The 11674-nt window shown below is 31.8% G+C and overlaps 1 long non-coding RNA gene across 1 annotated transcript; it reads left to right on the top strand.

Annotated features, from left to right (window-relative positions):
• Nucleotides 1-1416: 1416 nt before the first annotated feature.
• On the top strand, nt 1417-2054 carry LOC136339705 (uncharacterized). Its single transcript, XR_010732189.1, has 2 exons — nt 1417-1585; nt 1830-2054. It is a non-coding gene; the product is annotated as an uncharacterized lncRNA (long non-coding RNA).
• The last annotated feature ends 9620 nt before the right edge of the window (nt 2055-11674 follow it).

The raw sequence follows: 11674 nt of genomic DNA, 5'->3' as shown, positions 1-11674 counted from the left end.
GTTACTGGAGCCCAATTTGAGCATTTATTGTGTGAATTTCAATTTTGTTTGACGTAATAATGAGTTACTTTATTTTGTATCAAATAATTTTATTTTTTAAGGAAACTGTAGGCCCCGTTTTTGTTCTGAGCATACCGTTGTATTCTTTATTGAATAACCTTTCATTCGATATACCGTAATAGGTGCCTTTCCATTTGAAAATAAAAAGTTTATATGGGTAACTAAATAAGAGTGAAAATATGAACAGTGAACATTAAATGCTTCATTTAAATAATATTATGTGTTTAAACGTCTTTTAAAAATATAAGATTCACTAAAGCTGTAAATGTGTTGCAATACTTTTGACAAACGCTGTATATGGTAAATGGAAAGTTTTTCGTCAGAGGATTTCTGCTTTAATTAACCAGGGGGTTTACCATGATTTTATCCCATTCGGCAACGATAAGTTGATCTTTGCCGCAACTCATTATTTGCGTAGTAAACAGGATGGAGAGTTTTTTTTCCTGTTTACAGCTTTCATGGCCAATTTATTTTAATTTACCTTGAATTTTACGAATAATTTATGTTTCTTACATTTTCTTATGAATGCTAGATTGGTACTTGATTGGTTAGATTTAAACAATTTTAAAATATACAAAAATAATATCATTCACGTGTCTACCAAAATATAATTATTTAGATGATGTAGTATTGGACAACGTATGTTTCTCGATTCCCTCTCATATAAGAATCGCTTTATCGTGTTATGTAAAAGTCTGGGTTATTTAGGAAGACGGAAAATCAGAGAATTTAGTTTTTCCGAGACCTACCAAATATCTGCTAAAGTAGCCGGAAGTGAACAAATTCGGGAGTACCATTTTGCTCAATCCCAAATTGGGCAAGTATTTCCTAACCTGAACTAACTTATTTTTAAGACTCATGCTGTATCTGTAGAAAAAATGTGACAGAGTTTTCAATACTTGTGAAAAACCAGAAGAGGCGCTTGTCCGGTCTACATTAACTTTGCGTGGGAGTTAGCTGATTTAGAGTGTTGCTCGGTTTAAACTGAAAATGTTTAAGAGCCTTAAGTTTTCTTCCCTTCTCAACCGATCCTCTTTATAATATCTTTAATCAGAGTAACGAGATTGAGAAAATGATTTAAGAGTGTAGAAGAAGATTAATCTACTTTTTCCAGTAGAATAATTCAGAAAATGCGTTTTCTAAAAAAAATTCTAAAACTTTATTTTAATATATAGATATAAACTTACATAAAATTCAATGGACGATATGTTAATTTAAGCGTTTGTCCAGACATATAATTAATTGTTTTGATTACTTGGAATGTCAATACTCAAAACAATTTTACTTATTATGGATGTTGATTATTTCCATACCATACAGAGGGTTATCTTAATGCATTAGTTAGTCTCACATTAAAAAACATAAACAAGATAAACTTAGCAAAAGCTTAGCTAAACAACCTCAAAATATTAATAGTTGATGGTTATTCGGAGAACAGTCGAGCTTTATTCATTTAACCAAAGAAAAATGAAGTTTAACTTTAGTTTCGGATTTCTATTAGTAACATTTATCGCAGGTTTCGAAGGTAGGTAAACGGAATCAATTAACCGTATTATTCCAAATATTATATTTCCAGTTCCAGTTTATATTCCAATATTTATATTATATAAAAAGGATTTCACATAAGTAATACCACTCGCTTTTCTTTTAAATTTATGCTGCCAAAGCTCTTGTAATTCAGGCAATAAAATCTTTTTGCCTGTATCTTCATGAATATGCACCTGATTTTCTACTAAGATTTTCTTAATTATGTTGTTTTAAATTTCCAGTTTCTGCTGATAAGAGATGCGGTCCCGGGGGTGTTTTCAATTCTTGCGACTCGCCTTGCAGGCAATTGGCCACATGTGCTAATCCAGAACCTGGATTTGGAGGTAGAATTTGTCCAGACGTATGTGAACCCAGATGTGTTTGTACCACTGGCTACGTTTACCACCATGGAAGATGCATTTCTCGTGCTCACTGTTAATTGCTAATTTAAATCGTTTTAAAATTAACTCAATTTGGTTTCATTTAATATAGAGGATGTTTCATAAATTTACCGAGAAATTTTCAGGGGACGTAGGGCTTAAAAAATAATTATTAACATCCAATAAAGCTAGGTCCGAAATTGCTTAGTTTCGAAAATGCATTTTTTTTTCATAATTTTAAAAATATTTTAAAAATGGTTTGGGATACGGACATGGAACTAAGGATAAGCTATGGCGGGATAAATTTGCATATTCTGGATTAAGCAGAACATTTCCACCTACACTAGTGGCGTCAGTGCGGCCATTTAATGAGATATCTTTAATGAAAAAAATGGGACGTAAAAACTTTTTTAACACGAATGTATTATCTCAATATTTCATTAATTCTTAAGAAAAAAAGAGGCCTTTTAGTGTTTTGTTGCTCAAGCAGCTGTTTTCAAGATAAAAAATATTTTCTCATTCCTGTGTCTGGCAAAAAATTGATATCGGATTAAAGATGCGATTTTTTTCATTCTTTAGAGACACGAATTTAATTTTGTTTTAGCAGAGGTAGAAAATATGAGATATATTCATGAAGCACCCTGCATTTAGTAATTATAGAACCTAATTTGTAACTACATACGGAGTGGGTCGTAAATGGAAGCAATAGTTGCCAAAACTTCTCTTTTCGTGTATGTCTCCTTCATCCTCATTTCCGGCATAATTATGCTGAAGCTATCTATGTTTGGATTCCAGCTTAACCCCAACACAGAGCGACAATTTGAAAACTTATAGTGCCTATATCTGGGCGACAACAAAAGACATCAAACATTTCTCCAACGAATTTGTACAATATCGAGGGAGAACTAAAAATATATGTTTACCAATCCGTCGTTATTTACTCCTTCCTCCTCGACCACCCCAACTAAATAATGTTAAATGGTTTTGTGATCCCTTATCTTAGAGTTCTCAGAAAGTGCTTTTCGATGATACTTTACGAAGATACATTTGATCAAATAGTTTTCGGCTGATTGTCGACGATCTAATTGAAATGTATTACCATTTAATTTATTCATTATTAATTTAATGAATGGTGAAAATGATCTGTCCATATTAGTACTCTGGCAGCGGTATGCATTACACGTATGTATAAGTATATGCAAGAATCTCATTGAAATACCAAAAAATCGGCGGCTGAAATTTATTTAGTGTTAAACATTTTAATAACAATTATTTTGCATTTTAGTAACAGGAATCTAATTTTATAATTTAAGCAACATTTTAAAGGCCAATATCGACTATTCACAGTTTAAACAAATTAGATGGACGAGTATGTTTTATAGGATCGATGCGTAACTACGAAATTAAACCCAATTTGAAAATCGTTTACATTTTTGTTAGTGAACAAAATTAAATGGGTTTATCTATTTAGGTTTCTATATGGTATTTTAATAAATAAATTATCTCTCGTTTTCAATGTTTACTAAATTATCTGGCCAATTTAACGACGATCAGCACTGAAACGCAGCAATTCCCATGGTCGAATTAGGAATGGTGTAGGCGGGGTGGGTATAGGAAGATGTGTTTATTTTTTATATACACGGAAGATACAACATAAGCTTTTGTGACCTAAATCACGTTTAAAATGACAGAGATATACAATAAATAACCCTCACAAGATCGGCAATTTCACCCTAGTTTGTTGACTTCACATAAAATGGTCTGAACCTTCCTATATGATTTTTCTCAATTTTAACGTCCAAACGACATGTTTTTAAGTATTTCAATTTAGAATTCCATTTTTATAATTTTTTTCTTAGAAAGAGTTATCTGGTTTTACAAGCTTAGAGTAAACAAATATATTAGCAAATATTTATCGCATTTTATACTTTATTTGATGATACAGTTAAGTTTATTACCTGCAAGGTGAAGCTTCTCCATAGCATATAATTGTTACGTCTGGTGTGCAAGTACTAGGAGAATGCAATATCTCAGGGTTTCCATCTTGGCATTTATTTCAATATGTGCTTCCTTTTAGATATCCATTCGTTTATACATAAATTAGCATTTTTGTTCTTTTCACGTCCCCTTCATAAATATGCTGTTTATAATAATATTTTTGTCCTTGATATATGATATATATCTTAGGCAAAATTTTGGTACATGGCGGTAACTTACTTCCATCAACGATGAAGTTATATCTCACTCTTGTTATTTCAATGTTTGTGCAAATGCTAATGTCTTGAAATTTATGCCGGCAATGGAAACATCCAAAAACACATCCACCATAATATGATGGATAACGCTGATCGAGGATATAATGAACTCACTATTCCCTACCATATACACCTCAACCACTCAAGTTTTTTTTTTTTTAATAGCACTTACCAGGTCGCGACATATTGTCGGAAAGCATTTGCGATAAGCTTTTTTGTGGTATCAAAGTTTCTGGAATTCCGCCATCAAATGTATCCGATAATGCAAAAACAAAAAAAAAATCCAACGGCCTGAGATCGGGAGATCTAAGGGGCCATTCTATCGCTCCTCTCTTTCCAATACATTTTAGGGGGCAATAGTTATCCAATCATTGCCTAACAGGTAAAAAAATGTGGCAGCGATCCATCCTGTCGAAATCTTAATAAATTTTTGTCCAGTTGTGATTTTGCAATTTTTTTCCCGCTGATTCTCCAGTTCATAAGTTCAATGGTTCAATAACATTTTCTAAACGGTCACGGTAAATTTCACCATTCAAATTATTGTTGATAAAGAAAGGTCCTATGATAGCATCTCCACGGATCCCGGCTCAACCATTCAGTTTTTGTGGATATTAAATGCTTCCTTCTCTTAGAACATGAAGCTTTAAATCAGTCGATATTCTACAATTGTGCCTATTGAAAATATCATTCCAGTAAAATGTGCATTCAACACTGAAGCGAACGTTTAGCAGTAGTTGGGACCGATTGGTCATTAAAACTTGCATCGCTTCGCAATATTCAATTCGTCGGTCTGGATTATCTTCATTCCATTCATGATGAAGTTGGATTTTGAATGGATGAGATTTGCGTAATTTTAGAACTTTTTAGGCCGATATTGCTGATAGTCCAATCAAAGTCGATGCTTGATAGATAGATAATAATGCATTTTGGGCAAATTGTGCGAGAGTTCCGACTTCAGTAAATTCATCGAATGACTTAGGTGGATACCTTCTTTATTGGCCACAAAACTGGTTTCTTCAAGTTTCTATATTAATTTCTTAAAATAAGAAGGAGTAATGGTAATTTCAGGATGTCGTTGGCGAAATATTTCTGTAGTTGGTAAAAGACAACGTTTCCGAGCACCATAAATAACAACGATTTTAAACCGTTCCGCAATTGAATATAGCATGTTTCTATTGAGAATTTTCGAGAAGAAGCACAAAAGTAAACTCGGATAATAAACAGGATTTGACGATTCACTGGGTAGAAAAACATTTATAATACCGATAAAAGAAAAATACCCCTATACATTTTTTACATTTAATATTATTATTAATTGTATCCTCAATCATTTCTTTCATCGCATTATGGTTGAGATGTTTTTGAATTTTTCCATTGCCGGCATAATTTTCAAGTCGTTGAGATTTATATTTAAAAAAAAACCATAGTGTATGCGGTAACCACATGTGTTATTATGCAACGATTTATGTTACGTAGAGCCTATTCCGTAAGATCTGTTACTTACCAAAGATAATATATATTATGGTGGACACAGTTGATATATTATGAAAGAGGTACATTTATTTCAAAAAGTAGATTAGTGTGAGTTTGTACTGTCAAGCCTTTTTTGAGTTAATGTGCCATCTCCAGGATATAATGTAATTATTATTTAAATATTCATGAGATTTATTTGATAGACAAATGTATAGTGAACTAAGTGTAAAGTCCCCAATCAAAATACTGGTAATGTTTAACCATAAGTTCTACATATAAAATTAATACACACGCATTTTTCTCTTTGTTCGCAAGTCCTTCCCTAAAGCCCTAAAGCTTACTCAGGCAATCTGTACAAATTAACATACACATCCAATAAATAATTTCTTCGCTGCTCTTCGAAGACGACGCATCGTGAAAATGAGCAAAAGACGGTAAAAATTTTTAACAAAATGAACAAATATGTGGTTAAATAAATGCGTTAAATGTTTTCTATAGTTAAGTAATTATAGGTCCTTGCGCCCTTAGGCCGATCCTTTTAACGACAGTAGAGAGATTGCATTGTTTTTTAATTTTTCTTCTTAAATTCTATGATCAAAGAATGGAGGGTTGTCAAATTATATATTAACGCGCTTTAGGGTATTTTCGGTGAAAAATAATTTATTCTAAACGGGTTCCATGTTCAAAGAGCTCTAGAGGTTAAACAAAGGGCTTTAGAATTAGAAGGCCAGTAGAATTTATGTATAAAATATTTGTCCTTTGATGTAGGACATCGTGCGCAAAAGGTCCTTTGGTTTGTAATTTGTAGCTGAAATGTATTTTCGCCGTTTGGTTGGTTATGCTGCAGAATCAAATAAGGTTTTACGTGCTATTTTAAATCAGCACAACTTTTCAATTTTTACTTCTTATGGGTTGGATATGTTGATTCTTCTCGTAGGGTTCCCAAAAACATATAATACAACTTAACACTAACTAAGTAAAAAAAGCAAAATTGGATACAGAGACGTGAAAAAAAAAACAAAATACCGAATCCAGTTTGATGCATCATTTAAGCAACGTTGGGGTCCAGAATGGAATCCTATCGACTTTGGAATTGTCGGGGGATAAATTAGACCGGAATCTTCCCAAAACTAATATTACTTCACGACCGTCATCTGTCGGACACAAAATTAAAGTGGACATTTCAGACTGTTTTTAGGACCGTTTTTGTTTGTCTTTTCCACGCATCCAAAAAAAAATAGGTTAGTCTCTTGTATCGTGTCCGAGTTGACTTTAAATGCTATAGGTAGGGTGCCTACATCAAAATGAAATTTCCTGGATATGAAAAGTTGTTCAGGACAGTTTTTATTCCTGGAAAGTTGCTACAAGGCAAGGTTGCTAACTTTAGGTTTGCCAAATATTTCCCTTTCAGATTACTTCGAGTTTACAGAACCTCACAGTTTGAAACGAGTTGTTTTGAATTCGAGATAGCTTTAGCTATCCCAAGTTTTAAAAAGCATAGTTTGATTTCAGCAGTCAATCCTTTAAACCAAGATTTCAGGCTCTCTAACTCGGAAATAAAAATTACCCCTAGAATGATTAAATGACTGAGTTAATTCATTAATATGGTGTATTGAACACAGATAAAATGGCTAACAACTACTGTACAAAGCTATAAATTTTGTGTAATCTGAGCAATATATTTAAACTACCTATTTACGCACAAATAGTACATCTTATTTACCCAAACAGAAATGTTGTATATTTCTCCCAATCTACCCATTTATCTATTGATATAGGTATATTATTATGTATATATTTTAGCTATACAAAATACTTCAAATTCCTCTAAATGACTTAAATTCTGTTATCTACAACTGTGCAATAAATAGCTTTAACGCACCGATTTATGTGCATTATATAAAAATGTAATGAACATTCAAGTCATGCGGAAAAGTTACTTTTGCATAATTGCGTTCATTTTTTAAATTGTTGTGGTGTAAATGAAGTGTGGTATACCGTGAGGCTCTAAATTGAACCCCACCCCTTAACTTTTCAACAAATTTTAATTTTCTTTAACCTAAGGGCAACACGAACTACAAGAAAAAATACTATCCTTTAACGTTTGCTTCTTTCTGTAAATGTTGTTTACGTCGCCGCTAGAGCAAAAAAGCCGTTTAAGTAATTAAAGGTGAATCAAAGCTATATTTAATGATGTAATGTGATTTAAAATCGATCCATTAGTTGTTGAGAAAATGAATTGTAAATAGAAAAAAACAAATGCAAAGGGTACAATACAAATTCAGTTTTATATTACATAAACGTAAAAAAAGTTATTTGTTAATGGGTAATAAAAAATAATTTGTTGAATAATATAATTTATAATAATAATTATTATTATTAAAAAAACAGAAAAATCCTTCATTAAACAACTTTTCGTCTGTGTGGTAATTTCGACCACGTTCAGCAATAATGAATGTAGTCTGAACTTTTTATTCTAACGCACGGATAACTAAAAAATTATTAGCACTTTTAGACACTACCTAATAATTCATAAAAATAACCAGAGGTCGTTTGTCATTATCATCATCATAATTATTTTCTATTAACGAATAAGTTTTTTTTATTGTTTATGTACTATGAAACTGAATTCGTACTTCATCTTTTACATTTATTTTTTCGATTTGTAGTTCTTTTTCTCAAAAACTCATAAATCGATTTAAAATCATATTATACCATTAAATGTAGCTTTAAAACACTTTCAATTGATTAAATGCTCATTTGCCTTACCGGTGAAGTAAGCAACATTTAGAGAAATAAACAAGCGTCAAAAAATAGTATTTTTTTTCCTATTTAATGCTGTTTTTGAATGTAAAAAATATGTGATTTATTAAAAAGTTAAGAGGAGTGGGGTGGAGAGAGATGTGTGACAATTTAGAGCTGCACGGTATGACGTATGCGATATTTAGTTAGTATCACCCTTTTGTGATTCCATACTTCACTTCACCGGCTCTGCTTGTAAATTTTACTGGCGAACAGTAACACCCTAAATACTTATTATTTGATGTACTATAAAATACAATTTATTATGCCTATGACATTTTACATCTAAAGTTCTAAATTGCCGGTTTAAGACCGACGCACTCGTATTTTTAGAGGGGTGTTTTACGGTAACTTTCATTGTTTTGCGACAACGTTATAGCTATATATCGTTAAGACCGTATGTGAATAGTTATATGCTACAGACATAAAATACATTGTTGTCAGACAAACCTGTCACCTAAAATTTTAATGAGTGCAAAATACGGTGCTTGTCAAAAGTACTGTAACGGGGCTATAAATTTCATAGATCCAATATTTTGGAAACATTCTTAAACACATATAATTTTATTTAAAAAAAGGCACTTAATGGATTATTTTGGATGTTAAAAATGTTCACCACTATTATATTTTATTTCCAAAAAGAAAGGTACTCATTGTAGTATACCAAATGAAAGGTAATTTAATAAGGGATACAACGGTATACTCAGAACTGGATTTAGTTTCCTTAAAAAAGTACAGCAAAATTAGTGTCCTAAAAATACTGAAAGATTTCATTTTTGCTTACTAAATAGACAATTCATTCTTATTTGGCTTTGAAAGAGAGTGAAAAAATGATAATAAGATGCAGAAATTCCAAATTATTTCCAATGTAAACAACTTTTTAGATAGAAAATATTTTGATTTTCAAAGAATTTATTACAAATTTAATTGAGTCTTTAGGCATCTATCACAGTTAGAATATCAAAAATAATGGATCAATACTCTGAGAAGCAAAGAATTAAAATTTTATCCTTTTACGGGTATGGAGATCGCAAAAGAACTTACAAAGAGGTGTGTCTCATATTTGGTGAGAAATATCCAGATCGACCCATTCATAGAAGTGTAGTTTATCGTATTAAGAAAAAAATCTCCAAATTGAAAGTGTGAAAGTTGCTCCAAACTATGGAACTTGAACATCACTGGTGGCGATAAAACACTAGATATTCTTTCCTCTTCCAACGAAAACTTCATACGGTTTACCATCAAACTTCCGATGAATTTGATGCATCTGCAAAACCATAAGCAATTTCTTAAAACGAGATAAATATCATTTATCCAAAATTTTCCTTACCGATGATTTGACGTTTGAAGATTTCGATCATAGGAAGGAATTTTGTGAATTGATTTCAAAAATTTCATTTTCGCACGAAGCAACGTTTTGCCTGAATGGATTTATTCATCTAATTCATCCTCATGGAATGTAAACTTTGCATACGCGACATCCGTAAAAACTCATTGTACGAATGGGTACAATCGGCCACTAGTTCATGTCCATTTTTCATAAAGGTCAACTTAAATAACGCAACATATTTGAATTTATCGCTAAACGAAATAGTTCAGTTAGTTGCCACTATTTTTCTTGGAGAAATTGGGGAAAAATAGGCAATAACATTTGGTTCCGACAAGATGGTGCACCACTACATTATGTTATGGCTGTCGGAGAGTATCTTGATGACAATTTCCACTGGAGACGGATCGGTAGAAGGGGCGAAATAAAATGGACGTCACGATTTCCAGATCTTGCGCCTCTTGTTTTTTTTTTATGAAATTATTTTAAATGTTTCGTTTATAAAAACGGATCACAAAGTTTAGATGTTTCGCGTCTTAAAATCCAGAATTAGAAATAATTGCAGAAAATATATTGTATAATTGCATAAAAGAGTTCGAGGAACAATTGAGTCACAGCCAAATTTTTACTGTAGCTCAATTTGAGCAACTATTGCAGGTATTGAAATTTGGTTTAAGGCAATAGCATTTTTGATTTGTGAAGGTCATAAACGTATTACAACACTTTTTATAAGCGTTGTATATACATATACACGGTATATGTTTCCAAAGTTGTGCTTCGAGTTGCAGTATATCGTTGTATATCTTATAGCAGACTTGCAACTTTAGATATATTATACCAAACTATTGCTGATGAACTCGCTACCACTAAAAGGAAAAGCAAAGGATGGATGTTTTCAAAAGTTAGTCACATTAGCATTTACGCCTCTGGTTTTCAGCGAACAAAGTATTAATTACCTTGATTAAAAGGGGGATAATGCCTTATACATCAGCAGAGGTTGTTGGAAGGGTGGAATTCCATACTATTCACAGTTAAAACTGACTAAGAATAACATTTACGTTTTACTAAGAGGTAAGACGAAAGTTTACCAACTTAACGTATACAATGTTATTCGCGTTATACAGCATGGAATATTGTAGTCAAAATATGAGGCTTTCAAAATGTTTTAATTTTGGACAATATGGAAGTCTATTATTGTTACATTTTAAAATTATTTTTATTCTACACATGGTGTTCTCAAATCGCCAAAAGTATTAAAGTTCTGTTTTTTTTTTAATGGAACTCCATATATATTAAGCATTTTTGGATTTTACGATCAAAATAAGTATCAGTTTCAATAAGGTTTAGAATACCTAAAACTTAACGTTTTTTAAACAATATATTTTGAGCTTTATCAAAATATAATTTATGCTCACATTTTAAATACTTAAGAAGTATTTAAGTTATGTAAGTGTAATTTACAGTGAAGTGTGAGAATAGATCATATTTTATATCCCAATCGTAATAAATTTCCATCTTGTTCAGGGTGTATTTTATCTTTGAGTGACTATAATTTGATTAATTTAAATTCAACTCCACATTTTTCTGCTTATCAGGACATAGAGTTTTCAGTTATCTATCGAAAGGTATTAGAGTGTTCATTCACAATACAATAAATAATTTTTCGTTGCACCCTTTGATATTTTTTAATTAAAAGTTGCAATATATCTAGTTGTCTATGGCATTTAAAAACATCAAATAATTTATTTAATCTGTCCGTTAAGTCTGCAAAATCTGCTGTAATCAACTTTTATGCTACGCCCATGTACTTCGTTATTCTCTAGCCCTATGCCCGGCATGGCCAGATTTCT

This window comes from Euwallacea fornicatus, chromosome 6 (assembly GCF_040115645.1).
Source record: "Euwallacea fornicatus isolate EFF26 chromosome 6, ASM4011564v1, whole genome shotgun sequence".
NCBI classification, from domain to species: Eukaryota; Metazoa; Arthropoda; class Insecta; order Coleoptera; family Curculionidae; genus Euwallacea; species Euwallacea fornicatus.
Note: the sequence above shows the minus strand (reverse complement) of the source record. Positions and strands in the feature narration are given on the sequence as shown.